Source organism: Chinchilla lanigera, unplaced genomic scaffold, assembly GCF_000276665.1.
Source record: "Chinchilla lanigera isolate Chin_1 unplaced genomic scaffold, ChiLan1.0 scaffold00006, whole genome shotgun sequence".
In the NCBI taxonomy this organism is placed as follows: domain Eukaryota; kingdom Metazoa; phylum Chordata; class Mammalia; order Rodentia; family Chinchillidae; genus Chinchilla; species Chinchilla lanigera.
Genome location: NW_004955407.1, coordinates 33,075,271 through 33,100,621, shown reverse-complemented (window position 1 = coordinate 33,100,621; position 25,351 = coordinate 33,075,271). Strand labels below are relative to the sequence as shown.

Below are 25,351 nucleotides of genomic sequence, written 5' to 3'. Positions count from 1 at the left end.
GGAGGAAAAAGCAGAAGTTGGAGAAAAATATATAGTATCGCAACAAACCATAGTAAAAGCTGAATGGAGGGAAAAAAGATTAATAGTGACATGTAAGTCCAAAGACCATTTGTTTTATACTCAAAATAGGGAAACGTTCTGAAATGCAAGCATCTATCACACAGAAGTAGAAGTCACTTTATACTTCTTTTTCCCCCCTCAGTACTGGAGCTCAAACCCAAGGGCTTCACACCGCTGCCAGGCAAACAACTCTACCACTGAGCTGCATCCCCAGTCCTTCTTACTTTTTAATTTGCCCAGGTTGGGCACACGCTTATACTAATGCTCCAACCTCAGTCTCCTGAGTAGCAGAATTACAATGTATGCACGCCACAATGCCCAACTGGAAGTCACCTGTTTTTAAGAAAAATCTAGCAGAAAACCTAGAACAGGTTTTTTTAAAAAGCCAAAGCACAAATTCTGTTATATGACAGGATTCCTGCACCTTCGGGTGAAAACAAGCAGAACCCTACCGAAAGTAAAGCAAGGAAAATGCTGTTCACTCCATAACCCCTGGCCTCCCACCCAGAAGCAAGGAGGCAGGGCTGTACCAGAGATCAGCACTGCGCAAAGGCTGCGCGCTGAGCAGAGTGAGGGTCGTTTCTCTCTAAGCAGGAGAATAAAAAGCACAGGGCGTCACCAAGTAGGCAAGTATGCGCTGTCCCTTTTATTACTCACTACTCCTCCTTCTGAAACATTTTCCATTTACAACAGCGCTTACATCGTGACTGTCCACACTTCTCCTTCAACGAAGAAAGGCACAGATGATCGCTGCAGTAAATTTAGAAAACTGAAGAGAGAGAGAGAAGGGGGAAAGTCCATTGTTTTACTACTCGTAGACAACCCCTTTTAACAGCTTGGTATTTGTATTTCCTTTGCGCCTTTTCCCAACAAATACACAACTGTTTCTTGCTTCTGCACACATTTCATAGTAATACATGCTTTTGGCAAATTATTAAACTTCATAAACATATTGCCGGACTTGGTATTTTTAGTGAGGCAAATGCTTCCGTACTTATGTACAAAAAAAGACAGAAATGCACTCAATACTCAGCAATAAAGAAATTGTCAGGACTTTTAAATTAAAGTCAGATTACACTGAAAAAGTCTTTAATCTTTGTTCATTTCAGCTTCAGAAAGGGGAGCTAATTACGGAAAGTGAAAAGAATAAATACTAACCTGTAATTTTGGTGTTTACATTAAAATCCCAAACATTTATATAAAGTAGAAGACCCCTATATGCATACTTAGAAAATAAAATGATTATCCTCAAGATACTATGCATTAAAATGTCATTTTACAAATGTTAACGTTAAATATGTTAAATATGTTAAATGTTAAATATGTTAGCTATTAAAAAAGGTAAAATTTAATCAATGTTTCTAAAGTCTAAATTACTAACATAATTAAAATTTTCTAACTATATCAAATTAAACTATAATTGTTCTTTAAAAATAAGTTATCATGGTAGACTTCCTGAAAAGTATCAAATTTTTTAATTAAGAGGAAAAGGCAGGGGGCTGGGGATTTAGCTCAGCGGCAAAAGCGCCTGCCTGGCAAGCGCAAGGTCGTGAGTTCGGTTCCTGGTACCGGAGAAAAAAAAAAAAAAAAAAAAAAAGAGGAAAAGGCATACTAAAAAGACAAGTATGCAAGATAAAATATGATAATTCAAACATATACTTACAGAAAAAGCAATCTTCAAAAAGTTTATATTCAAATAATTATTAGATTTCTAATATAGTAAAACAGCTGATTTGGGCTTAATGATCCAAGGACTTACAGAAAATTATGAACATACACTTTTCACTTAATTACTGGCCATTCCTTCACAGAAATCTCATAATCCTCTTATATAAATAAGAAACCCTCTGCAGCCACCATCAACAATTAAAACTTAAAGACAGGGACCAGCAGAAGCCCAAGCTGTTCAATGTAAGGATGCCATTGATCTATGTTGCGGGACTCACAACTAAGGAATAGTTTAACAACTACCTACTGTTGGTAAAGAGTGTATTTTTTACATAATGGAACATTTGTAAATCAATTAGGCTTACATTCTCCCCGCTCTCCTCAAATTTACAGCAGTGCAACAGCTCGAGACTGTGGACTATGAAACATGCAACCTAGGGAAAGGGAAGCGCTAGAAGGTATCAGAAGCAGAAGGGGAGAGGGTAACAGGAACCCACTCTTCCTCATGTTTAAAGTACAATTCACTTTGGGCTGGCATTTTAATGGGTCCACTGTCTAAACCTAGTCAATTATGTCCCTTCCCAATATTCAGATGCAGTCACTTGAAATCGATTTTCATGGTACTTGGGTAATAAACTTAATTCATCACTTACAAACAAATATTTAAGTTTTATTTTTAAAGTTGCTCAGAAAGGTTTAAAAGACCTATAGAACAGTAAGATACAGAATAGAAAACTAAAACTCTTAAAAATTTTGTATCAATGAAAAATAGAGGGCAAAGAAAGGAAAAAAAGTCCAAATATGGGAGAAAATGAAAATACGCATATTTAAAGATCCTAAAGGAGTCAAAAATATTCTCAGCAATAAAAAGATCTGTATGTTCTAGACATATCCTATTACTTGATATTTGAGAGTTGTAAGGGTTTGTTTTGGGATATTATTCTGCCTATATTTAAAAAATAAATTTAAAAAAAAATTAGAATATGTTTTTAGAATTTTTTTTTTAAAAATCACACACACAGAAAATTTCATCTCTATGTATTTCTCTTTCAGCTGCTTTGCAATTCTACAAATTCAAAATTGGAAAACCTTAAAGAATAATCCAAGAAAATAATTTTCTTCTTTAACACGAAATCTGTAGTGAATGGAAACAACTAGTTGAGCCTATACCTCTGTTCTGTAAGTGAGGCATACACCAAATTCCTCTCTTGTGACGGCTGTTTGAGCAGGAGATGAACAAAAGGCAGAAAGTTGCCCTGTGAGATTACACATAAAGGCAGGAGGTACACAAAGCTCTTTTGAAACACAGAGAAAAGGTACTGAAAGACAGATAATAAATGCACAAAGGAGCTGACAAATCCCAAACATATAGCCAGCCCCATCAATGCCTTATTGTCATGTCTGAAGTCCTAAGCCCCAAATCTGGCTTCTGCATGGGCCACTATTTGAAGCACAGCAAGAAGACCTCAAAGGAATATGCAGTTCAGTCACAAGATTTTCAAATTGCCATGAAGCTTAAAAGCAGGGATGAGAAAGGGAGGAAGAAGGGTGGGGAGGGAAGAGGGGAGAGGGAACCTCACTGCTAAAGCTGAAAAAGTTCAGAGACGTGGGATCCAAGATGAAGACTCTCAAGAATAACCGATGTCTAGCAATCACTGTCCAGGCCCAGCTGTCAGAATATCATTTGGCAACACTTACTGGCATGTTAGACGATTTGTCCCTTTGCTTCTGCTTACTTCCCACAAGAGAAATGCCAAATCTAGCCTGGACAGCTTTGACAAACAGATTTTAACCTCAATTCTTTTAGGTCATCCATACTTTATATTTGCCATGGGGCAGAACTGATTAGAAAACAATAAAACCAAAACAATGCCAAGGTAAAAACTGAGGGATAGCAATGAGACAGGAATTCCTGTTTAAGAAACAAATGTTTAAGAAAAACATTAATAGCCCCATCTTTAAGAAGTCCCATAATGTTTAAGCCCCATAAAGTTTAAGAAAAACATCTTTGAATGCTCATTTCATCTAGACTATCCACTACTATAAAGTAACATTCAGAAAGTCATTTGCCTAATTTATTTGTCATCAGTCTGTAAGACAGGTGTGGTGGCTCTTACCTATAACCCAGCTACTCAGGAGCCTGAGGCAGGAGGATCCGAAATTGTAGGCCAGTTTAGGCAACTTAGCAGAAAAAAAACAGACTGTAAAGCACTATAGCTGCAGGTAGAGAAACCATTCATAAAGTGCCAATAAAGTAAGTGAAGAACTTTATTTCTTTTGTAGGGTCCATTTTCAAGGGGATCATTAAGAAAAAAAAAAAACATTTTGTCAAGGTAATAAAAGCTGGAAATTAATTCCTGGAGAAAGCATATAATTCAAAACCAAATATCAAATGATTTTAAGAACCACTCAGCAGGAAAAGAGCACCTCAGATTAAATATATTTTAGATGTAAATAGTATAGAATAATTTCAAGATTATCAGCCAAATGACTAGCACTCATACAAACATAACCTATGTTCAACATCCCACTGCCCTCATACAGACATTCTATAAATGGCAACAGCATGAGCCAGGTGAAGAGAAGAAAATGTTGTTATTTATACAGTGTGGGTATATCCAGTCACTGAAGACACTATACTTCCACGCTGTAGCATTACAACTGATAGCATACTTGGTCTTAAATCAACAGTGCACTGATTAAGTACTCTGACCTTTATCTCTAGTGATGAACTTGTGGAACTCTAAATACAGCCAGCAATGGAGGCTGGAATGATCAGTTCAGCTGCAGAAACAGTAGTCCAGACTGGCCAGAAGAAAGGGTTAGAGAGACTTCAGCTCACAGCAATTGTACCAAGTAACACAGCAACACTGAAGAGAACAAGCAAATAAAAATGCCTTCTGCCAGATTCTCAAGCCTGTTTCAATAAAATAGTACAGCAATTGCAAGTGGATGAATTAAATACGGACTGACAACACAGTAAAAGAAATGAAATGTATGTACTATAGAAAAAAATGAATTAATTATAAGATGCACTACCACTGAATATATTCATGAAAATTAAGCTGGCTATGCATAACTCTTGATAATCAGAACACAACTGAGAACTTGGGGAACATTTGATAGCACTGACATCTGCACAGATACAGTGCCACAATAGAGAACAATGACAAGTAGACGCTCCTAGCCGATACACTCAACTCCTAACGCCAGTTAGAAATTAGAGTACATCTCTACTGAGTTTTTCACTTGCTCTAACAGTGTTTGCCGGGGATTGTGAAGCATCTATCTAATCAGGAGATACAGGAAATCTGCATAGACACAGTCTGGGCAGCACATAGATGCTGGGTGCCTCCTGCTAGAGCTGGAGATTATTTACCAAAGTGTGATGACTGGGTGAAGTCCAAAAAAACAAAATCTCGCTGCAACCAACATCAGTGAAAAGACACCGGGTGTCAGGAATAAGAAGCAAAGGACAATGCACCCATTAACAAAACCAACTGCACTCTGTTAAGAGCCTTAGAGGACTTCCAGGCATAAGATTTATCACTATTAAGAAATTTTAGTACTAAAAAAGTTCAATAACATTAGCACCACTAAAACACAGACCACAGAAAACGAGACCATTTTAGAAGGCAACAGATACATGACTCAAACATTTAATTTCATTCGCTTAAGATATACTACAATACATTTAAGCCTGAGAAAACAGGGAAAAGCTGAAAAGAATCCTGCTGCTCGGCTGTCCTCATCTTTACTGGAAATCACACTCAGTTTCTTCAAGTGGAACCAGCTGTACCATTAAAGGACCAAAAAAAAAAGGTTGGACGTTTCTGTTAAAAATCACACATACACTGCGACTTGAAATTAAAGAAAAAGAAGAAAACCCAAGATTATCTCAATTTCATATTTTTTTTTTAGAAAGGTTCAACTTCTAATACAAAAAAAAACATGACTAAGTATCTGGAACTTCAGTCTCAGCACGTTTATACACTCAAAGTTGACAGCATTTGGTTTCATTCTTGGGAAACCCAGTAGAGATATTAAGCTTTAAAATTCAAAACACTTTAAAAAGATAACCGCTGTTACTGAAGGAAAGAAAAGTTAATTCATTCAATATGTATTTTGCCAAGTAGCATTAATCTAGCTATGGAGCACTAGGAAACTAGCTCTTCCATTTCTTCCCTGAAAAAGCTTTTATCTCCTGGACCCCTCAACTTTTAAACTGAATCCTACCAAGTTTTTAATCAAAAGAAAAATTCACTTAGGAATCTGAGCCAACAACATACATAAGGTCAACCCATTTAGAAAACTCACCACAAAGGTGAAATAAGGCTTCAAGATAAGTAAGTTAAAAACAGATTTCTGGTATTAGTAATGGTATAGTAAAGAGAGCCCTTTAGCACACTGCTAATGGGTGGGTGGGCCAAGTGCTACAACTCCTTCAGAAAGCAATGTGACAAGATACAGATGAGGAGTAGAAGCTGGGCATGGCGACACAGCCTGTAATCCCTGTACTCAGGAGGCTGAGGCAGGAGGACTGCTGTGAGTCTGAGGCCAGCCTGGATTACCTAAGCAAGTTCAAGGCCAGGCTGCACTACATGGTGAGACCCTACCTCAAAAAAAAAAAAAGTAGGAAAATGCAAGCCATAGTGTATGCCTGTAATCCCAGCTATTTGGGAGGGTGAGTAAGGAGGATCACCAAATTTGAGGCGAATCTGGGCAAGATGCAGTCCCAAAGATAAAACAGAAAAGGGCTGAGAATAGTGGCTCATGCCTATAATACAAGCACTTGAGAGGCCGAAAAATTAATAAAAAGCTCTCCAATGGGACAGTCATCTTTTTACTAAGAAAATTAATAAAAAGCTCTCCAATGGGACAGTCACCAGTGGTTCCAGCCAGTCCTCCGCAAGACATAGGAATTATGGCCCCGTCATGAACGTGATGTAAGTGCTACTGCACTGTAAACTGAGTGTGCTGCCTCAGAGGAAATCACAGGCTTTGGGACAGCATTGACAACATCAAGACCAGCAGTCATCCTAAACTACATCCTAAATTATTGATTCTCATAGCAGGTTAGCAAGAATTAAGCCATCACAGGTAGAGTACCAAGTCTAGACAAGTTACCCGAGAAAAAGCTTCCCAGCAGGCATAGAGCTTGGGCGCTTACTAGCATTGTCCTGCACAGGTCCATATGAAGACCTAGACCCATGGCAATGTCCTCCAAGAGTCCAACTGGCAGCCTAGAGCACACGACAATGTCTCATGCAAGTCTGTACCAAGGATCTGCACTAAGACAGCCCAAAGGTAGAAGCTAGAAAGTCTGCACAGCGGGATGAAGGATCTGTGGCAGCAGGCTCAGGGCTCTGCACTGGAGCCAGGAAGCGATGCTCAAAGTAAGGACCAGAGCTCCCCCAGAAAAGAACTGCAGCCACCCTCAGCAATAGCAAGGACTCCTGAGCTTCTCCAATGATGAGAACAGCTGAGTTCGTATCAGGAAAAAGCAGCGTGACAGCCTTCTCTGGGAGAATCAACAGCACACCCAGCACACCGTCTTCCCCTTCAGTTCCCTTTGTATGCTGTTGGCAACAATCCTCACGTGGGCCCTCCCCACCCAGAACCACACTGATTCAGTTCAGCTGGATGTTACAAGCTGACCATTAGCTAATCCACCACAATATGATAGTTATTGTAATGCACATAAAGATCCAAAGAGGTAAAGATATAGGTCCAGTCCTAAAGAGTTCACTTTTAAAGAACAGATAGTAATCAAACAATGCTATCACGTATGCCTCATGCAAGTGAGAAACATGTGAGAGTATAAAGGAGCAAAGAAGATAAACTGAGGAACTGAGCCTGAAGGAAAGGCTGTCAATGACCAGAAAGACTTTGGAGGATGAAGAGAAGTTCAGAGTTGCTCTTTAGGTAAACGGTGAACACTTTGGAGGAACGAATCATTCTGAGGGCAAGAGTAAAAATGGGACTGTTACCGGAATCTGGAGCACTGTGGGCTCTTTTCAGAGATTCTTTCCAGGTTCTTGCTGTTCTGAAAAAAGAACTGGAAAAGACAAACACAAAAGGTAGTAAGGTTGGGCCAGGGATATAGCTCAGTGGCACAAGCGCCTGCCTGGGAAGCACAAAGTCCTGAGTTCGATTCCTAGTATCAAAAAAGAAAAACAAAGGTAGCAAGGTTTTACGTTTATTAAAGGTAGGAGAAGGAGTAGGCTCTGCAGAGTAAGTGTGGGCCAATTAAAGCAGAAACAGAAGTACACTCTGTTGAGTGTGAGTGGGCTGCTGAGAGAAATCGCAGGGCCATGAGGTTAATGGCTGATGCCCTTTGTACCTCCATTCTTCGGGCTGCCGTCAGAACTAGCCTGTCCTATCAAAAACCTGCTTGATTTCGCACCAGAAGAATTGAAGATAGCACTTAATGACTGGTCCCAGGTGCGGGGCTTGGGAACTGTTTTTCAGTGCAAATAAACTGGATCTCGTGATTGACAGGTTTTGCCCACTTGCCCAGATGGCTGGCCACCCCCTAATCTCCAGCCTCAGGACCAGACCATGGTGCCCTGAGGTGAGGGGGGCATGGCACAATTTTAAAGCGAGGACAAGATTCACCTTTTAGAATGCTCCCTCTAGGGCAGTGCAGAAGCTGGATTTGGGGAGGTGGGAGATTAAAACCTGAACTGACACATATGGTGCAATTGTAAAGAGAATATAGACACTGCCCACCAACAACAGAACTGAAAAGGAAAAAATCTGAGCATAGACAGTTTGTAGAAACACACCAATGGGAACACGTTCAGAATTGCTGTGTTTTCAACTTCTGGCTATCATGAACGTTTGACCCCACTGTACAACTACCACAGATGAGTAACCATGAATGAGTCTCACACAAAAACTGACCTTCCACCTAAGAACACTGTCTCTGCTCCCTCTCTGTCTGTCCCTTCTTGCCATTCTAAACCAGGGTCACATGTCCTGTGTGAACCCTAGAATGGTTCCAGTGATCTCCTCTACTGCTGTCTTTGCATGCACTAACTGTAGCTCTATACCCATGGTAAAGTGCTGTGCACTGTCTCTCATACAAAACTATTTCCTTGAGAGCAAAGACTTGTCTCTGCATTCTCAGCATCTGCCATATGGTTCTGCCTATAAAAGGCACACAAACCATGTGCTTTTGAATGAATGAATCAATGCAGTAATGAGTAATCTATGTGATCACACTTCTACCTTCAGTGGTCACTCAGCACTAAAAAAGGAGTTTTATCCCATTCAAATTCTTGCTATAGTGTAGTCTTACAAATATCTGGGAACCGATTTCAGCTCCCTAAACCAACAACTAAACACCAGAAAGAAAAGGCAGTAATTATTTTAGAAGTTGGTTTTGAGAGCTGGGACTGGAATTACCCCACATCCTGAGAGTTAAGGCAGGAGAGCATACGCTGGAGGCCAGCTTTACAAACAGTGAGTTTAAGGTCTGTAAGGGGAGACCTTGTCTCAAAACAAGTAACAAGAAAAAGCCCAAATAAATAAAGTTGTTTTTGATCTCAAGTATATTCTAAAGAATATAACAGAGGGCTGGGGATATAACTGAGTCGCATAACGCCTTGCTTGGCAAGCGCGAGGTCCCAAGTTTAATTCCCGGCACCAAAAAGAAAATATAATAGAAATGAATTACTAGTTTCCTAAATCTTGTGAAACTATGGTAGTTATGTAATTTTCTAGTCGGTTACCTGGAGTTTCAAGAAAAAAAAAAAAAAACCATAAAGCAAGTATAGTCCAACTAATAAAGCTAATGTTTAAATTTAGGCCTTTTCAAGAAAAAAGAAATAATCAATTGAAACACTACTAACTTTTTAAAAACAACATAAGCAAGGCAACTTTTGCTTAGATAAATTTGGTAATAATATTATAGAAATGTGCTGTTTGGAAATCAATAATCAAAATGTTTAAAAAGTTCCTCTTTATCCGCACACGTTTTTCCTTTTTTTTCTTTTTTTTTTTTTAACAACACAAGTTTTCTTAGAAACCACCTCTGTTTATTTGGCCTGAAAATCAAAAAATTCAGCTCAACATCACAGGTCTCCTTGTTTATTTTATTTACTAGGTATCAAAGCACATTATTACCATTTCTTAAAGAACCTTCTTAAAAAAACAAGGTAGTCTTCAAAGAACGCCAATTCAAGCTGTATGACAAAATGCAGGCTGTATTCAAACATTTCAAAGCCACATTCAACTCTCCCTGCTTCCTCCAGATGTGGTCCTAGTAAGTCATCTCATTTACTCCTAAATGTTAATTGTTGCAAACTTAACAAAACCCCACCATTTGAGTAGGTCAACACAACAATGAAACAAAAGAGATCCCCTGTCAGAAAGAGAAGTCCTGTTCCCTGACCTCCCCTCATGTCCTGAGGCTTTCAAATTGTATAAATCAGTCAAAACCTAAACACATCACAGATTATCTCATTATATGAATAGTTCGTGCTCATATGTATCTCAGTATGTCTGGAAAACTAAACTATTGGTTATAAGGCTGGTCAGTTCTGGTGAAGACTGAAAGAAAAATGAACCTTCTGCAAAATATACATGAAGTATGTTCAAACTAAAATTCAACCATATTGGCCAGTAACAAACAAAAAGCCCAAACCAGATAAAGAGAACAAATCCATAAACACATAATGTTAATCCAAAAAAAAATAGGGAGTGTGGTGATTGGGCTATTGTCTCAGATCTGCTTACTTGTTCTGATTTTCTAATTTATGCCATATAACATGAAAGATCTCATTTTACTTTATTAGACAGCATTACTCATCCCTGGAGCACACGAATAAATCATCCATCTTGAAATTTAATATTTAAAAGAACTGGTGGGAGAAGGTGGGGTAAGACAAAAATTGAGCCCAAGACAGTCCTGCAGCAAGGGAACTGATTCAGACAGCCCAGTCACAGTGAAACGTGTCCCTGCGGACAGTAACTAAACTGGAGACCCGAGAGGCTGGACGGATACGCAGGCAAGCACTCAGCATAGTTCAATTACCTTGCCATCAATAGCCATATCCAGCCTCATCTCTCAGCACTAAAAATAGGACACGAGAGTGCTCTTATCGCATCCCAGCTAAGAAAAACTCAAGAAAATAAAGTTCAAACCATCTATCAGAACACACACCAGGAAAAGAGAAAGAGCAATATATACTTGTAGTGCCAAAAGCACAAATCAAAAAAAATGAGATGTTAATAACACCTTACTTTTATACACCATCTGTGAAGTAACTCAAATATTTTCATAATTTTTTTAAAACTCCAATTATAGTAATTCTAACAATATCCCTGTAAAATAGACAAAATGTAAATATAATTCTATTTAGCTACTGAGAAAAAGTAAGACACATTTAATCACATTGCTAATTAGAGATTCCTGATCTAACCCAGTCCATCATTTCAAGCATAACATATAGCAAAATCAACAATTACTTTCTAAACTGTAATAAAGTGAAGCCCTCCCCCCAATTTTTCAGGTTCAAGAACAAAATCCTAAGAACAAGTATAGCAAAACTGGCTTTAGCTTTAGAAGGAAAACACTTCAAATATCTGAAACAGTCCAATGAGTCTATTTTGTTAGAAGTCAATTGAGAAAGTTATCATGAAAGCCACCTGACATGTGGAAATTGCAGGGAAAAGTGAAAATTCTATTTCCCACACTCACCAACAGCAACTGACAGCTTTATCCTTCAAAGGACAAAAGAAACTCCGCTTAAAGTGCAAGGTCAAAATACACAAAAAGACACATTTGGCTTGGGAAACCGACAGGTTTAACAACAAAGGGCACATCAATCAATACTTGAAGATTTCAGTTACTTGAAAAAAATTATTTTATTTATAAAAAAGGAATAAATTTATCCCACTGATGGCTAAGATAATCTTTAAGTGTTTTATTTGTATGTTTTAAAAGCTATTATTATAAGGTACCCTTAAAAGCTGGTGTATTATTACAGTGTTAAGGGGTATTTCCTAAATATGTCCTATATATCTAACTCCTCACAAAGCTAACTCCTGGTGAAATAATTCTTTCTTCCCTTCAATGATTTCGATAAGGCGCAGCCAGTCACAGGGTGACTAAGCTTCAACTTGCTGCAGGAATTTCCAAACACAATTTTGCAAATCTGTCCCTATTTAAAAGACAACAGAAACCTGAAGGAAGTCCCTGATTCCCTGAACACTGAGTACCCGCTGAAATGAGCACTTTTCTTCAAATGTAAGTTCTTTGGTGCAGATTTTTCTCTTTAAAATTTTACTCAGAAAAAAAATTTCTTCATTCAGCTCTTAGACTCTGTACAAATGCTAAAAGGGTAAATGGCTTCTATTGTCACCATCAAGACAACTGGCTTTAATGAAATGACATGATGCCTAGAATTTGGTTCAAAACTGGGGGTGGCAGGATAGATGAAACAAGATTGGCCAAGAGATAAGTGTTACCAAAGCCGGTAATAGATACCACAAGCGAGGTTTTCTATTCCCTCTTCTTTTGTAGATGCTGGAATTCTTAGATGTTGGAATTCTTTATAATAAAAGGTTAACAGAGAAAAGAAAGCTTGTTTTAGAAAGTAAATGACTCTCAATTTGCCTATTTCTCCAAGTAAGAATTACTTAAGAATTCAAAAGAAATATAATACAGCAATTTAATTTCTTAAATTCCTTACAGTTACAAAGCAATTAGAATGACCCTGCGGCTTCTCTGTTGTTCACTCCAGAGAAAAAGACTAAATTAGGAAATCACCTGTCTCTAGAGTAACAGCTTTTCTCCCTTACATATCACTGCAATTAAGTATGATTTAAAAAATGACTGATCTTTTTTCTTTATCCTGATAACCAACATTCTTTCCAAGATAATAAAAGGAAATTATAAGATATCCTAGGGAAAGAGAAATTCCTTCTAAGCCAAATACAAGTTTTAAATAAAACTAGTAAACACTTAACTTATCCTTTCTATCTGTTTCTAAGAACTAGCTTTTAAAATTATTACCTTAATATTAATAAACATTCTCGTAAATCATGGTATTCTATGTTTAGGAAGTTTCATTCTTTAGGATCATAAGAATTAAAACACAAACAAGACAAAACCCTATCTTTTCAATAGTATGAGTACTCTGATGAATGACAAGATGAACTTATCTCCAAAAATTATTTGAGACACTCAGCAATCAAGATTAATGTCTGACCTGTGAGTTAACCTTAATAATGAAGATTTCTCTTAAAGGAGATGGATGTTAAATTACACAGTACCTCAAAGTAACTACTCACGCTTCCTTAAAAGTCATCAATACTTTACTAACACAACAGTCATAAAAATGTTTTAATTCAACAGGAAAAATTAAAATCTAGGAGGAGAAAGGAAGACTAATTTGCAGGGCTTACATCATCTCCAACAGATGTTACAAGGGAAGAGGGGTGTTCCTTCTTTCCCTTTCTCCTCTTTGACCTGGCAGCTTTACTTAAAGGCATCTGCTTCCACTGCAAACACGCACATTATTTACGCTGTCATTCTGCACACATTCCACATTCCTAGCCTACTTGGCAGAGTGGGTATACTCCTAAAATGAACAGGAACTATAAAAATTAACATAGAGAAACACATCAAAACTAAAATTAAAATTGGTGCTTAGCTGCCTGGTCAACATTGGCTATTTCAAAATTTTTGGAAACAGCATTAAGCACAAGAGTTATTCAAAACAGATTAATAAATAGTTTACTCATGTCATCTACACCCGATCAGATCTTTTTGCTATTTTTTTTGGTACCGGGAATCAAACTCAGGACCTTGCGCTTGCCAGGCAGGCACTTGTGCCACTGAGCTATATCCCCAGCCCCAGATCTTTTTGTTAAACAAACATAAAAGTACCTTTTGGAAACATATTTATAAGGAATTCAATCTGTGTCTTACAGGAGACAAACCAGTTCTCAGATTTAGACAAAAAACAGCACATATTTCACACTTTCACCCCAGCAGGGTGGATTTCCAGCACTGTGAAGAGCCAGATGACTCAAGACTCAACAGTGTTTTCAAAACTTGGCCTAAAGATGATTAATGATGTAAAAGAACAAGGCATAGTGAATTTATACAATAGCTTGCTTATACAAAAGATCACTTGCTTGCTAAAAAGTGCTTCAGCCTTCGACAAACACTGCCCTCCTCAGACAGGTTCAAGCTGGGGCAAAGAACTTCAAATGATTACTCACATTATCTACTGCATCGGTCACCAAAAGATGACAGAACTAAAATCAACTTCTCCACTTCCTGACTTTACATTATTCAAAAGATGGAAGAATTCAAGGAGATGAAAAAGTGATCTCTAAAGTGATTTTCTTCTAAAAGAAAAAAAGAGTGCAAGGCAGATTTCTCCCCAGGAGCTGATCAGCCACTCCAACAATCACCTGGGCACCTTATTCTTCACGCCATCTTCTACCTTTGATCATTCAGATCAATTGCGTTCTTGCAATGGTGAGAGAGGGAACAGGAAACAGGTTTAACTTTCTGATTAAGAGAACAGTTCATATAGAGAAAAGTGGGGAAGAGGAGGACGGGGAACATTAAACTTATAAATACTTAACTATTTCACATACGAACCTTGTAATTGTTCATCTGCAACAACCAACTTTAAGCAAGATACTACAAAAAATACAGTGCTTAGTGATTACAGTACGATCACAAACAGGGACAATCGAAACTATGGAGAAAAAAAAAAAAGAAAAAGGAAATATAGGATATGGGCCGGGGATTTAGCTCAGTAGTGCAGCACCTGCCTGGCAAGCATGAGGTACTGAATTTGGATTCCTAATACCAAAAATAAAAGGAAAAGAAATATAGGATATATTATAAAACATCAATAGTTGTCCTGAGTGTCCAAAAACAACATGACATTTTACCATGTTTATATCTGGGAAATGCACATTTTTCAGATTTTCTATAAAGAGTATTTAGTTCTTTAAAAAGGAAAAAAAAAAAAGGGCCAAGGATATACTCAGTGGCACAAGCGCCTGTCTGGCAAGTGCAAGGTCCTCAGTTTAATTCCTGGTACAAAAAAAAAAAAAAAAAAAAAACAGAGTTCTGGGATTATAGGTGTGTACCACATCTAGCTAGTTTTGCTAGGCATGATGGCACATGTCTGTAATGCCAGCATTCCGGAGGCTGAGGCAGGAGGATCGTTGTGAGTTCGAGACCAGCCTGGGCTACAAAGTGAGTTCAACACCAGCCTGAACTGCATAGTGAGACCCTGTCTCAAAAAAGGCCAAAAAAAAAGCAGTAGTTTCTGACATGGCAAGTTGATCCTCCCAAAAGCACTTTTCATTTTACACATAAAAGATGCTATTATAGAAACTGCTCTATAGAATTGTCCCAAGTTAAACAACACAAGGAACAAAATACGAAAACAATCAATTTATTTTCTTGCTATTGTTAGAAATCTTTGTCTACTAATTCAACACTTATTAGGCAGCTACCATACATTGGATTGACTTCCTACAGGGTGCCCAAAGTTCTCCTCAAGGTGCTGGAGAGAACAGGCGCTGTAAAACTTCCTGTCCCAACCTCTCAGAAAGCCTACTGAATCCCCACCCCTCAGAAAGCCTATTAAAACGTCATTACATCCACATATATGTGTATATATACACACACAGACAGTATTACTGTCAAAATACTTGCTGCCTTTCCCTTTGAAAATCCTTTCCTACCTGCCCATCCCTGCCCCTGCAGAGGAGTTATATTCCTGACCATGAAGCAATGCAAAACCATGTGATTTACTTTTGACCGAGAAAGTATGAGCAGAAAGGCATATACTCTTTACTTCTTTTTATTTATTTTTATTTTTATTTGTGGTGCCACTGAGGGCTGGTGTTGAACCTAGGGCTTTCACACTGAATTATATCCCTGTTCCTTCTAAAAATTTTTATCTTGACACAGGGTCTTCCTAAGACCCTAAGTTGCCCAGGCTAGGGCTGAACTTCCTATCCTCCTGCTTCAGCCTCCCAGAGTGCTGGGACTACAGGTGTGCACCACCACACCTGACTACATATGACACTTTCAAGCAAATGCACTGAGAGCCAAACATAGTCCTTTTCACACTTTCATCCAGAGTCTTGGAATGATATCTACAAAGGGTACGAATATGCAACACTTTCACTGTAGTAAAATACAGAAATGCGGGGATTTTACTGCAGTGCAACTTAGCAAAAGCTGATTAATTCATTATCCCCCGACTATGTAAGAGGTAGACAGATGGTGACACTGCAGTTCCCAAACACAATGATTGCTTTGCTTTGTACTCCAAAAGTCTGAGCAGGCCCCTTTGCTGAACCTCAGATATTTGGAATTGCCCTCTTGGACAATCCTAAACATGTACGAAATTCCCTTCCTTAAAGGAAACCTTGGAAACATGGCATCAGTGGAAACATTCCACAGGACACAAGAGAAAAAGAAGTGTCCAGGGGAATGAAACCTAACAACTGCTCTTTGAAATAAAATAACAAGAGGTTATTTCTTAAAATTAGGAAATATTTGCCTTAAAAACAATAAGATGCAAAAGAACCTATTAAAAATAGAATTATAAAGAGAATAGGCCAAGCTAACTAAAAATATAACTGAGATTAAAAGTTTAAAAAATGAGTAAGATTTTATCAAAAAGTACACAAAAGTTGCTAAATATAATAATGCAGGATTTGAAGGCAGAAGCTATAAAAATAATAAAATAAAATTTTATTTTCAAAAAATGCACAATCCACAATGAAAACATTTGAGAAACTTTATATCCCAATAATATAACATGATAATTCATAAGGGAAAAAAACTAAAGGCAGTCTTTTTGTATTTATTGTTTAAAATGTAGAAAGCTATAACTTTTTTTTCATTCTTTCTTTTTTGGTACCATGAATCGAACTCAGGACCTTGTGCTTACCAGGCAGGCACTGTGCTATTGAGCTATATCTCTGGTCCAGAAAGCTTATAACTTTCTCAAAAAGAAAACTGTAACTTAAAACACAATTTCTGGGCTGGGCATGTAGCTCTGAGGCACAGCACCTGTCTGGCCAGCCCAAGACCCTGAGTTTGATTACCAGTACAAAAAAAATTGCTACAAGTTTCTAATTAATAGAGTAGCCAAAAACTAAAATACTCAAACTGACTTAGGACTGATATTACAAAATCAGCTAATATCTAGGGAGCAGCAACCTGGTACATACCAGACTAACAATGTAGTAAGGCATTAAAGTACAGAAGTCATGAACTAGGGTCTTTACAATTTAATAAGGAACAAAAGAACACAAATATTATGCATATACATATAGATCAAGAGGAATATATGTTTACATGTATGAGTAACAAACCTGAAACATAAATATTTACATAATAAGGCTATACAAATGCTTTGGCTTGGGATTCAGGAAGCACTCTTTAAAAACTGTAAATATAGGGGGCCGGGGACATAGCTCAGTGGCATAAGTGCCTGCCTGGCAAGCACAAGGTCCTGAGTTCAGTTCCCAGTACCAAAAAAAAAACCTGTAAATATAAGACAATGTAATTTCATAAGCTTCCTAATTACAGGATAAAACTGTAGTACACAATTCAGAAGTAAAGAAACCACACTCTTGGACAGAAAAAAATTTAAAACATTGTATTATATTCATGCTTGTCTCTTTGTGTTAAAAGCTCAGGAATCACAAGGTGTGACGGCACACACCTGTAATCCAAGCATTTAGGAGGCTGAGGTGGGGAGGATCGCTGCAAGTTTGAGGACAGCCTGGGCTACATAGTGAACTCAAGGCTAGCCTGAGCCACACAGTGAGTCCCGTCCACCCCTGCAAAATCCCTAGGAATCATTACCAATTGTATTTATGAAATAGCTGGAATACTGCCAGAAACATCAAATTAAAATCTTTTTATTGCTCATATAGCCTTAGAATAAATCCTTATCTTCTAAGGAAACTATCTTTAAACTTTTTTGTGTCAACCAAGAAAATTTTCTGTTAAAAAAAAAAATTCACATTGAGGGTCAAGACAGAAGACCTGAGCCACTTTGATTAAAGTGGGACTAGTTCCCCAAATGGCCACGAGGTACCCACCACTTACCTACCGTTCCACAAACTAGGTATGGGGCTCAAGTGCTAGGGACTCACAAGGGAACAAAACAGAATCTAGCCTCAGGGAGCTTACATTCTAGAATGCTAAGACAGCTAATAAACAAATGAATACGTTCGCTTCAGATACACAGGCCTACTCTAAGGAAAACAAGACAAGGTGATTGGGGCAGACTAGAAGTGGCATTTGGAGCTTCTTCATGAGCCTGCTCACGAAAAGCCTCTCTGAGAAGACATCAGGTGTAGTTACAGGGATATAGAGAAGGTTCAGCCACTGCAAAGACCCAAAGAAAAAAAAAAGAAAAAGAACCTGTCCAAGGGATAGAAAGAGGCCAGTTTGGCTCACGCAAGCCAAGAGACAAAGAGGAAACTGGAGAGCTGAGAGGCCAGATGAATAGAGCTTTTACAGTGGACCTGGATTTTACTTTAGGGTACTACAAAGTCTTTGGAAGGTTTTAAGCAAGGAAAAAACATGATCTGACTTATACTGTAGAAGGTACTAGGTGGAACAGACTACAGGCAGGCCAATGGAACTGGGCGCACTGGCCAGAAGATTGTGACTGATGCTCCCATAGGGGTGGTGGCATAGGCTAACGCTTCTTAACAGCGGATGTGAGTACAAGTGGTCAGATATGGATATCTCTTGGAGAGCAAGACTACAGGGCTTCACAGTAGAATAGATCCAAGATGGGTGGGAGAGACGGGTATAGTCACAAAGTTTCTGATTTGTACAAATGGTGGATGATGGCACAATTTACTGAAATGAGAAAGATCTAGGGTGTGCACATTAGGGTGGGAATAGCATTAAGAATTCTCTTTTGGTCATGTTAACTTAGAACAACTTATTATTAGGTATCAAAGATCTGCCTACCAGACAGCTGATCATCTAAAAATTAATAGTTCTTGGGAGAAACTGGAGCTGGAAATGCCCATGCTCTTGTCCCTCCTTGGCTCTCCTCCCATGGCAAATCCTTTTAGGTGTCTCAGGATTCCCAGCACTCCTCAGAGCAACGTGAACCTGAAAGTCTATCTCCACTCTGTACCCAAATTTGACTAATGTTTGCAAAGTGTGGCCAAAATACATATTAAGAAAATGTAAACTGCACTTACTCACAATATAATAAATTTGTTTGCTTGCACCAAATTACATATGGTGTAAGGATTTTAGTGACATAAATGAAACCATGAAAGTGCCAGAATTAAACAGAGGTTAATATTTCTAAAATGTAGGAGTGAGAGAGAGAGGACTTTCTCCTTTGACATCCTGGGCAGAAGTCCTTAAAAATGTTTTAAGGAAATAAAAAATTGGCAATAAATATCTAAAGCATAAGAAATTAATCTCTAAAAATAAAGAACGCATACAAAAAGAAGAAAAAAGATTAATTTCAAAAGAAAAAAGTAAGAAGAACAGAAGAAAAAATACATATATATAAACAACCAATTGACACATTTTTAAAAGTGCTGAGCTTTTTATCAGTAAAAGAAAAGCTGAATTAAAACAAAGAGACACTACTGCTCACTATCAAGCTGACAGAATTAGAAGACCTGAAGGTGGACTGGGAGCCTGGGCGCAGGCAGGCAGGTGTTAATGGGAGTAGAAATTACCCTGACCGTCCTGAAGACAATCTGGTAACATTTATCAAACATCATAGTGGTTTTTGTTTGTACATTTGTCTAGTTTGGTGCTGGGTATCAAAGCCAGGACTTCCACCTACTAAGCTGGGGCTCTACCACTGAGCTACACACCCAGCAAGAACATTAGATTTCACATGTTCTTCAACTTATCAATTGCACTTCAGGGAATTCATCCTAATGGAGGAAGAGGGAAACAGGTGATCTGAAAGGATTTAAGTACAAATATGGCTTTCAAAATAGAATACTATGTGCCTATAAAAACACTGCCTCAAAATTACATCTAATCATATTTTCAAGGTACAGTAACACAGATCAATGGACATATTCACATAAAGAGATTTCTAACAATAAAATATAAGAATACACTGTCTGGAAAGATTGAGCATTCTTTAGGATCTTCCTTACTCTTTCATCATGACCATACACTCCTTTTATAATAAAGCTTAATTCTGTGACAAAACAAAAACCTTATCTATAATAGATACTAAATGAATAAAAATTAACCAAAAAGTAAGAGAAGAATCTTCCACTGGTAAAGTATATTTGGGTACAAATTTTTTTCTCCTCTAAAACAGCAGTTCTTTTCCTATATTTATGATATTTTCCATTTCAACTCTTATAGAACTGTAAAATAAACTTTAAAAAATTAAATTATTTTCAGGAATCAGGTGTTAGTACATGCCTGTAATCCCAGCTACTCAGGAGGCTGAGGTAAGAGGACTTCAAGTTCAATGCCAGCTTAGGCAACTTAGAGAGACCTCGTCTCAAAAATGAAAACCAGAAACCTGACAGGGATATGGCTCAGTGCTCACTGAGTTCAATTCTCATTACCAACAATAAATAAATAAATAAATAAGACTACTTCTGAGTCTCATTTTATCTAACTTGAACAATAAGCATGCAGTATTTCAAGGGCCTGTTTTCCTTCTCTTCACATTCCAGCACTCACATTTTCTTTACTGTTCTACTGTCTCTGGAAAACACAACAGGATTCTCTCCCAAAACATACTGGGCCCTATATGTCCACTCCTATTATACCTCTGTCCCTATTAATACTTCTGCCTTCCACAGGTTGGCCCAAGAGTTCTAAACGTCAGGTCCCCAGATCAATAGCACCAGCATGAATAAGGAGCTTCTTAGAAATGCAAATTCGTGAGCACCGTCCCAGATCTAGTATGCATAATAATGTCTGAGAATCACTCACTGGGTCAGCCTTTATGCTTTGGGCTGTCAGAATCTAGAAATTCTCCTAAAAAGTCATATTATTATAGCATTTATATAATATATAAATTATATAATTTATATATTACATACTTTTATGTATTTACAATTGTATTATCTATATTTATATATAATTATATATTTCATATGTTAATATTATAATTGTGAATTATTATATAATTTATATTATTATAGAATTATATTATTTTTCTCAAAATTCCAAGAGTAAAAAATTAAGTCACTCACAAGGATTGAGCTGCTAAATCTTCAGCAGCTGAAGAACTTGGAAAAGAAAAGAAAACCATACCTGTAGAGATGTCTTTAAGGTACCAATGAGTCCCTGAGACATCACTTCAATCCTTCAACATTTTCAAAGGTGTTTAAACACTCCTGGCTTCCTCAGGGAAGACACTAACTACAAACTCATTTAATTACATAGTCAAAGCAGGACTACACAGTCACTCAGCCACATTCTTGGGTAATAACACCCCAGCCATATCACACAGAAATACATCAATCACGTGTGCAAAAAAGTTCCAAAATATTTTTTATCCTGAACTAATCAATGATCCCACTTGAGATCTACTGAGGTTTGATGGCATGATCAGCAAGAGTTCTTTGCCTATGATGGAGGATTAACCATGATAAACACGAAATGAAGTTTATTTGCAATCCAATGTCAAAAGTGTGAGTTTGTCCAATGGATTAAGGAATCAAGTACTAAGCTAGCATCACTGGCAAAAAGAAGTGACTGATACACTCTTGCTGCCCTCCAGAAACCCATGGTCCATTTGGAGATTTGGCAGGATAGTGATCTCCTCCCAGGGAAGGAATTTACAGTTCGTTAATACATGTCAGAGAGAAAACCAAGCGTTTTGAAAGGTTAAATCTCTTGTCCAAGACCACCTTACTCCCTACAAGTCCACGTTCTATCTTGCTCTCAAACCTAGCACCATCGTTTTTTCTTCTTAATTGCATACACTTTGTTGTACAGTGTATAAAAATATAAAGAGACTAAGTTCAGGGTTTTGATATTTTTGTTTTTGTTTCTGGTGACCTAGGGATCAAATCCAGGGCCCTGCAGATATAGTGAATTGATTATTTCAGTCAAGTAAAGTAAAATAGCCATTCCCTTAGTTTTCATTGTGAGTATGCGATTAGGAGCACCTAAAATCTACTTCCTTACTAAATTTCCAGTACACAAAATATTATTAACTACACTTCTCATGTTGTACATTAGATCTCTAGATTTATTCATTTTACATAACTTCCTATCTTCATGATTCCACACCACGCTTTTTTTTTTTTTTTTTTAAGAATCCAGCTTCAAAACCTTTGAAATCAGAGGTTTTCAAGGAGGCAGGAAGTAGGGGCCACCTACTGCCCTCTCACACATTGCTTGGAACTCAAGGGATGTGCTGAGCACAGTGTCACCACCCTGCAACGTTCTAAGCTTTCCCTACCCCATTGGGAGGGTCTGTGGCTGCCAGCACAGTGCTAATTTCCTCCCAAAAAGTTCAGGACTGAGGAGCGGATGTAGCCACACAGCACAGAAAATCCCTGGAGGTCAAACTGAAAATACAACTGGAAAGCAAAGGAATTATAATGCCCAGTTCTGAACACTAATGGACCTTTTCTTGTCGCAAACTGCCTGTACCCTCTTCAGTGCTAGGCAAGCTTACCACTTCACCTAGAGAGGGGTCTGGGGAAGTAGGACTGAGTATGCAAAAGAAGGAAGTGGGAGGGAACATCCCCTAGCTCCACTCCTCCCTTCTGGCCCATGGCTAGAGACACTGGAGTTCATAGTGACCTCAGGGATGAGAAGCTGAAGGAACCCCTACCACAGCCACCTTACCCTATTGGATAGAGAGGATCATCAAGAGGGGTTACCACAGAGGGGTCATCACCACTGCTATGGCTTGAGTATGGATAGTTTCTCCCAAAGACTCAAGTATAAGGGTTTAGTCCCCAGGGAGGCACTACCGGGAGGTGCTATGCACCTTTATGAACTGAAACTTTAGGGCATGGGTGCAAAATGCCCTCAAAGGGAACTGTGGGGTCTCTATTTCTTGGCTCTAGATATGAGCATTCCTCTGGCATATGTTCTAACCATGCTGCTCTCAGCAGAAGCCCACACCAATTGGACCACCCAATCTTGGAAATGAAAAAGTGTGAGCTTCAAAAACCTTTTCTTTATAGATAGTCTGTCTCAGATATTTTGTTGCAGTAAGAAGCCAACTGGACCAATCACTAATATTTGTACCCATTAGTTCTGCTACATTTAAAAAAGGGTATCCTTTTAACACTATCTCCACCTTCAAGCTTTTCTTTCATTTCCAGTTGTTAGTAAAAACCTCTAGAAAAGTTCAAACAGAGTTAATGCTTGATCCAAGTACATACAGAAGATGGGTGTAGGGGGAGAGAATTGTACAATATCTTGTTCCAAAGGACCAAAGAACAGGAAAGGTCTTCTTACAAGCTAAGCCAAGCCATTCTCTAGGAAGAAAAGCCAGCAAACCAGACCAGACACATCCTAGGCACGGCGTTAGCCCCATTCCTCTAGCCAGACTAAACTTTCTCTCTTTAAATGATGACACAGATATATAGATGCAGAAAGCAAAGAAAAAAAAAAATTACCACTCAATGGCTCAATTAAAAATTAGGTCAAAATTCAAAACATTCCTAAACTGCATAGCAAGACCCTGTCTCAAAAAGACAAAAAAAAAAAAAAAAAAAATTCAAAACGTTAGTGTGAACAAGGTTAAGTTACAAGAGGGATATAAAAGGCTTTTCTGTTGTGGTAAGATTATAAAGTTATGAACAGTGAATCAAGGATCCCTAGAAAATACATATAAACTGGTATGGCACAAGACAGCACTGGGGATCAAAGGGAAGATGTCTCACTGCTGGGGCAGGTGCAGCGGCTTTTGCTTCAGTAACCCCCAGCTTGACCTAATTGATTAGTCAGGGACAGTGTGAGCAAGCAGGAGAAAGAGGGTCAAGGAACACACCATGGAGGGTGAGAGCCTGGGTATAGCTCAGTGCTGGCATGCTTGCCTAGTGTACATAAGCTCCAGATTCAATCCCCAGCACCACAGAGGGGGAAAGAAAGGGAAAGGAAGTAAAATGAAAAGGTAACATGTGACAAAAGTGTATTTTGAGGTGCAGGTGCAGGTGAGGCACAGGTATATCTGTGGTGCAGGCAGAGTACAAGAGGAAAGTAGGAAGCTGAAGAGGAACCAAGCATAAAGTTCTCTAACTGGGCTGTGGGTAAACATTTAGACTGTAAATTATAAGGCGGCAGTTTTCAAAGTGTGGGCTATGGATCCCTGGGTCCCAGAAAAGCAAAACTGCTATTACAGTAGTACTCACACATTATTTGCCCTTCCTATGTGTTTATATTTACACTGGTACAAAAATAATGGTGAGCAGAACTGCTGCCTACCTTAGCAATGACAACAGACTGTGCTTATATCACTGTGTTCTTCACTGCCGCACATTAGAAAGAAAAATTTCTAAAGCCAGTTTCACACCAGAATATCTTTGATGGATATGAAAAAAGCATTACTTTGTTAAGTCTCAGTCCTCAAGTACACGTTTAATACTCACTTGACCAAATCCCCATAAAACACTTCTGTGACACACAGAACTACGAAGGGCATCTTAAGGAAAAACACTAGTACAATAGTTTGAATTGTGAGCTCAAGGAGCCACCATTTTCACGGACTATTTTTATTCTGTTAATGGGGAGAGAGTTCTGGGCAATTGACATCAAGGACATTCTACCACTAAGCTACATATCATGTCCAGCCTTTACTTTGAGATAAGGTCTCAATAAGTTGCCTGAGCTGGCCTCCGACTTGTTATCCTCCTGCCTCAGTCTCCTGAGTAGCTGGACTATAGGCTTGCACCACCAGCTTTATTTTGTCAATTTTAAAGACAGAAAAACTGGTTATTCACGCTTGGGTATCTGACAGTTTCTCAAAAATAAAAGTGAGCTAACTGCTTCAAGAAAAACAACTAATCGTTTTTAATGCTGATGACAACATTTGAGCCTTTGGGTGAAAATTAGAATTTAGAAAACTATCTGCCATTGTGATCCAGATAGCTTCCCAGCACTCAGAAGATTTTCTAAGATGTGAGATGATGTTACTTATTGAAATGTGTCAACACCTGGAAGCTCTCCAGAACTCAGTGAACCAATGTTTTCCAAATTCCAAAATCATACAGGGTTGTCTTGGTTACTTTTCTCTCATTGCTGAGACAAAATACCTGACACCCAGAATTAAGGAAGGAAAGGTTTATTTAGCTCACAGTGTGTGGAGGTTTCAGTCCATACTCGCTGGCTCTAAGGCAGGTGGTACATGGCAGAGGGCAACTGTTCATGGCAAGCAACTGTTCAAAAGCAACAAGAGCAAAACGGAAGACAGGGGCAAGCAGCTTCTTTCCCTCCCTTACATAGGCAAACTATCCGCCTCAGGGCAGGTGTAGCCCTCACACCCATAATCCCAGCATTGGATCATGGATCAATCAGAAACTCTAAAAGCCTGCCGCATGACTGCAGGAGGCTTTGGGGGGACACCCAGACACAAACCATAACACAGGTAAAATGCCCAAAGTACAAGATGTATCAATGGATTTT

General features: G+C 38.4%; 1 protein-coding gene across 8 annotated transcripts in view; it reads right to left on the bottom strand.

Annotated features, from left to right (window-relative positions):
* Itsn1 (intersectin 1 (SH3 domain protein)) overlaps window positions 1–25,351 on the bottom strand; it is a 219,678-nt gene that overhangs the window by 175,060 nt on the left and 19,267 nt on the right. For 2 of the 8 annotated variants that reach the window (XM_013504347.1, XM_013504352.1), the window contains exon 2: window positions 7,719–7,786. The exons of the other annotated variants lie outside the window; for them this stretch is intronic. The gene's annotated coding sequence lies outside the window, so the exon portion shown is untranslated. The remainder of the gene's footprint in view (window positions 1–7,718; window positions 7,787–25,351) is intronic. 8 annotated transcript variants of the gene reach the window in all.